Source organism: Neoarius graeffei, chromosome 17, assembly GCF_027579695.1.
Source record: "Neoarius graeffei isolate fNeoGra1 chromosome 17, fNeoGra1.pri, whole genome shotgun sequence".
In the NCBI taxonomy this organism is placed as follows: domain Eukaryota; kingdom Metazoa; phylum Chordata; class Actinopteri; order Siluriformes; family Ariidae; genus Neoarius; species Neoarius graeffei.
In genome coordinates, this window is record NC_083585.1 from 64,049,220 (window position 1) to 64,055,265 (window position 6,046).

The window sequence follows — 6,046 nt, forward strand, 5'->3', positions numbered from 1 at the left end:
CAGTTAATTGATTGAAGACAATTTTTTCCAGGATTTTCCCGATGAATGGTAGATTTGATATTGGCCTGTAGTTATTTAACACTGAAGGATCCAGATTATTTTTTTTTAAGAAGGGGCTTTACAACAGCTTTTTTTAGGGACACAGGAACAACGCCAGTCTCCAAGGATGTATTTATAATTTGAAGCACATCTGTAATTATAAGATGAAGAACAGACTTAAAAAAGTTGGTGGGCAAAATGTCCAGTTCAGATGTTGAAGAACTGAGATTCTGTACAGTTTTTTCAAGAGTCTCATAATCAATTAAACAAAATTCTGACATTGTGTTAAAGTTATCTATCTGTGTCATTGGTGATTGCAGTTTTTCAATTTTTTGCAACTGAGATATATTATGAGAAATATTCTGCCTTATTTTATCAATTTTACCTTTGAAAAAAGATGCAAACTCATTGCATTTATTAACTGATAGAAGTTCAGGTGCTAATTGTGGTGGGGCATTAGTTAGCTTCTCTACTGTTGAAAATAGCACACGGGCATTGTTCATATTCCTGCTGATGATGTTGGAGAAGAAAGACTGTCTTGCTTTACGAATTTCATAATTATAATTACAAAGCATCTCTTTATGGATTTGATAATGGATGTGAAGTTTAGATTTGCGCCATTTTCTTTCAGTCTTTCTACATTCTCTCTTTAGCAGTTTAACAGCCGGGTACTGCTTCCATGGTGCTTTCTGCTTATCATTGACTCTTTTTATTTTGAATGGAGCAATATCATCCATAATTTGGGTCATATTTAAATTAAAAATTTCCAGTAAATCATCTACAGAGTCTGACATTTTGGTTGAGTTCTGAGAGAGAGCTTGCTCAAAAAGAACATGTGTTGTCGTTTATGACTCTCCTACCTATAGTCGTTGAGCTATTCTGAATGTGAGGAGACATAGAAACTTCAAAGAAAACACAGAAATGATCAGATAAGGCCAGGTCAACAACAGTATAAGAAACAGTAAGACCCTTTGTGATGACGAGGTCAAGAGTATGACCACGAGAGTGGGTCGGTCCCTGTACATGTTGTACCAGGTTAAAGTTATCAATAATTGCAAATAGTTCTTTGGCATAAATGTTATCAGTATTATCTACATGTAAGTTAAAATCCCCAGATATAATAAGACAATCAAACTCTAAGCAAATGACTGATAACAATTCACCAAACTCTTCAAGAAAGACTTTGGCTGAATGTCTCGGAGGCCTATAAATAGTTAATAATAATATGTTAGGAGAGCATGTAACAAGTGCACATAAGTGTTCAAAGGACGTAAAATCACCAAGTGAGGATTGTTTACATTGAAAAGAGACTTTGAATATATTTGCGATCCCTCCACCTTTCCCTTGTCGGGTAACATTCAAAAAATTAAAATTTGGGGGAGCTGCTTCGATAAGGGTGGTAGCACTATTTGCTTGATCCAGCCAGGTTTCAGTTAGAAGCAAAAAATCAAGATTGTGTTTACAAATAAGATCATTAATTAAAAATGACTTGTTTAAAAGTGATCTAATGTTCAGAAGAGCTAGCTTTACAGAAATTCTAGAAGCAATATTTGGTTGTGCACTCTGATGCTGTTTTAAAACAGGAAGGAGATTAGATTGGTTCACCCCCAGGGTTAAATGTGCTCTATGTTTTTTCTGTTTCTTATCAACACAGGAATAGTGTCAACATCGGGTCCCAGCTTTTTTTCAACATTACATCCATTTGCAGGGACCCAGACTACATCAAACAAGACTTTCTAAATGTTCCATTTGGTTTGAGGGTGAAAGGACATGTGATGGTGAAAAAGATTTGTAGCCAGCTGAAAGTCCTGGACGAACACAATTTTGATGTACTGGATACACTGCTTGTCGCGACAGATTTGGGCTGGAAAAGGAAAGTGTAGCCATTGGGAGCAATTTTTTCATGCTATTTGGGAAATCCATCCGAGGAGAAGTGGAGTCGTCTGTCCTTGAATGTTGGGAGGCCTGCAAGTCAGATGTTTGAGTGTCCTTGATGGCGACTTGCAAAGATGATTGTTTAGGCTTTGTAACTATGTCAGTCTGCGACATCTTATCAACTGTTTTCCTCGGTGCTGGCTGAGAAAAGATTGCAAGTTTGTAGTGGTCTGCTAAGACTTTGGCTCCAATCCAGCTGAGTTCAGTGCTATTTGGCTTGTAAAATCCTTTGTGATTCCAAAAAAGGTTTGGATAAGTAAAGGCTTAAAAAAAAAAAAAATAGGCTTTACTTATCCAAATGCACCTGTTGGTTCAAAAGTTAAAGTGCATAGAACCTCACAGCACAACATGAAATTACCTTAAAATATAATATAAATGCCTCAGCTTTCATGTAAGAAAAAAAAAAACTATTAATACTAGTACTGTGTGCAGGCAGTCTCTCCTGAAGACTAAATTAAACAATAATTATAAACTTATAAAATAAATGGCTCAGGCTTCATAGAAGAAAAAAAGCAATTTGAACAGAATCTCACAGTATGATGCTGAAGCGGCCTAAACAATGGAAAATAAAATACCATTTTGGCAAAAATGTTGGCACCCATTCATTTCTTGTATAAAGTTAAAAAAAATAATGTAAAGTGCACACAGTCCTTCACTGTAAACATAACACACTTTCAGTAACAGAATTTAAGCCTATATAAACACTGACTCGCACATGCTGCTTCTCTTGAACGTATACACGGAAGTAAGGCGGAAGGTAGTTTGTCGACATCACCTCAAGACGATGCCTACGATTGGTCAAATTTGCGGGAAAGTTGCGGTGATTGGATATAATTGCAATACCGCCCTGAATTCGCGGGGATTGGGTGAATTTGTGTTGAAGTTGCAAATTGCAACACCGCGAAATCCTGGAGGGTCTGATATACGGTATGCTTAATTAGTCAAATTAAAATGTATTTTGTTTGTATTATAGTACACTTTAGAAATTAGTACACTAAGTACACTTTAGAAATTGCACATAACTTTCACAAAGTATATTTTTAATATATTTCTAAAAGTGTAATATAGTAATTATTTTAAAGTGTGTTAAGTGTTAGCGTGAAAGCATGATGTTAGTATACTTTTTATATATTTACAAAAAGTACAATTTGTGTAAGTACATTTTCAATATACTATTAAAAATATGAATATAACTTACTTTAAATACAATAAAGTACATTTTTTTTCGCCAGGGTAGGCAGCTTCAGCATCATACTCTGAGATTCTGTTCAAATTGTTTTTTTTTCTTCTATGAAGCCTGAGCCATTTATTTTGTTAGTTTATAATTATTGTTTAATTTAGTCTTCAGGAGAGACTGCCTGCACACAGTACTAGTATTGATAGTTTTTTTTTTTCTTACATGAAAGCCGAGGCATTTATATTATATTTTAAGGTAACTTCATGTTGTGCTGAGGTTCTATGCACTTTAACTTTTGAACCAACAGGTGCATTTGGATAAGTAAAGCCTATTTTTCTGCATTTTTGTCGTCCTGGTAATCTTTTATATTGGTAAAGTTGTTTATAGGACCATTTCTCAGTGTCTGTTTTTTTAATCAATAGTTTTTCAGTATTAACTTAATATTTAACATATCACTCAATTTTAATCACAAAAAGAGAAAATTGCAACAATTTCTCGCAACTTTCACTTCCTCCCGCAATGTAATCGCAACAAAAACCTAAAAAACACCGCAACTTTCATTGCAATTTTTTGGAAAACCCGCCGCAACATCAGACATTTTAACCCGCAACAATCACAAAAAAGGCCCGCGGAATCCTGGGGGGACTGATCTGTGGTCTGTACAACGGAGCAACATGTTGTTGTCTTTCCCCATTCAGTGGATCCCCTGGCTGGATAACTGTTGCATGCTGGGAGGCCCCGCCTCTGACAGAGAGCCGTGTGAGACGACAGAAAACAGCGCAGTGTTTTATTCAGTCAATGGGTCAAGCTAATACTCTGGCGACTTCCCTGTGTAGATTAACAGTGTGTAAATGCCAAAATTGCAGTAAAAAAAATTAGTTCATTTTCATTTAACGTACAATAAGTCGGTATATTGAATATCGTGACAGGCCTACTCTCACCTAGTGAGGGGAAAAGATATTGCTTGGTGATTGTTGATATATTCTCCAAGTGGATAGAAGTTTTCCCTACAGCAAAAAAGGACTCCGACACAGTGGCCAAGGCCTATGGGATATAATTCCCCGATGGGGCATTCCAAGGAAGATTTCCAGTGATAATGGCACGCCATTTATAAGCCAGGCATTAAAACAATGGGGTAATTATTTGGGAATAGACTTAAGACAACATTGTGCATACCACTCTGCTACTGGCGGAACGGTAGAATGGGAGATTGAAAAATAAACTGAGCAAATGCTGTGGGTGGTAAAAGAGAGCAACTGGACTTGTTGAAGATTCTTGAAGACGTTTCACCTCTCATCCGAAAGGCTTCTTCAGTTCTGTCTGACTAGTAGGGAGTATCAGGTATTTATCCTCTCATGGATGAAAAGCTCATCTAAGGTGTCGTTGAGTCATCCTGTTGGTGTGGGTCACTGGGGGCTGAATGTGAATGGCCTCGAGAGTCGTTAGGGTGATCAGTGGATTGCCCGTTAAGGTGATCAATGGAATGCTGATTCTCTCTGTCCTCCTGTATGCCACTGAAAACAACTGGATTTTGGTGTGCATTCAGTTGTCTGGGAAGTGTGCCAAGGATTGCATTGTAGGTGGCTGATAAATGATGTCATAGGCCCTGTCCACATGGCAACGGATTCAGGTGACTCCGATACAATTGCTTATCGTTTAGGCCTGGCGTCCACACGGCACCGGCGTTTTGGGTGCCCAAAACGCAATCTTTTTGAGAACGGGTTCCAGAGTGGAAAGATCTGGCAACGTTGCCGTTGTGAAGTCGTCTGGATGAGTAGAACGGATTTGTTTACGATGACGTCACAACCACATGACTGTGAGTGCTTCACGCCGGGTAGAAGTGTAACGAATATCACCAGGAAAAAGCCTTACAGAGCACTAGTGAGGGTGAAACATGAGCTTGGATATTATTATTATTATTATTATTATTATTATTATTATTATAATATTCAGTGTTAGTTCACAGTAGTAATGCAAGAAGCAGAATAGTGACAGTAATAGTGAAGCAAAAACATGCAATTGTACAAACACTGCAGCTCTACAGCAAAATATTCATTTATGAAATGGTCTGATTCTTAACACCAGTAGTGCCAATGATCTTCTCATTGCGATGCGAGTTGTCAACAAATCCTATAACTTGGTTCATGAAACGCGCTTACAAAATATTTTAACTGTGAATATTTATTGTGTAATGGTGCAAAGTGAGAAAGAGAGAGAGAGAGAGAGAGAGAGAGAGAGAATAGCCCTTAGGGCAGAGTCAATCCCGCCAGCAAAAAATAGGGAAAAAAAAAGAGCGATCTCACCTCTTCAGATGATGGTTTAAGTCCTACAATACATTCCTCAAAAAGGGCGTAGAACAACAAATTAACCCATCAACGTGTATCATTCAATTTATTCCGGACCATTAAAGATGCCGCCTTCCGCGTATGTCATCCTCGCCGCCATATTGGATAGGTCAAAGCGGAGAATAAAGATTCATGTGCTGCCTTTAACTGTACCAACAGGTTTACCGTCCAAACGAGATCACATGGGATTACCTTTCACAGGTGAGAAACAACAAATTAATCCATCAACGTGTAGTATTCAATTTATTCCGGACCATTAAAGACGCCGCCTTCCGCATAGAATCATATGTCATCCTCACCGCCGCCATATTGGAAAGGTCAAAGCAGAGAATAAAGATTAGCTGCGTTTAACTGTACCAACAGGTTTGCCGTCCAAACGAGATCACATGGGATTACCTTTCACAGGTGAGACTGGAAAAATACTTTTCATTGTATTTGGTCATTATAACGTAATTTTACGAACAGATTTTCCTGACTTTGTGGCTAATATGAAGTCTCGCGCATAATAGTTTGTGCATGCGTCCTTACTTCTTCTATTGTTCTGGTGTCT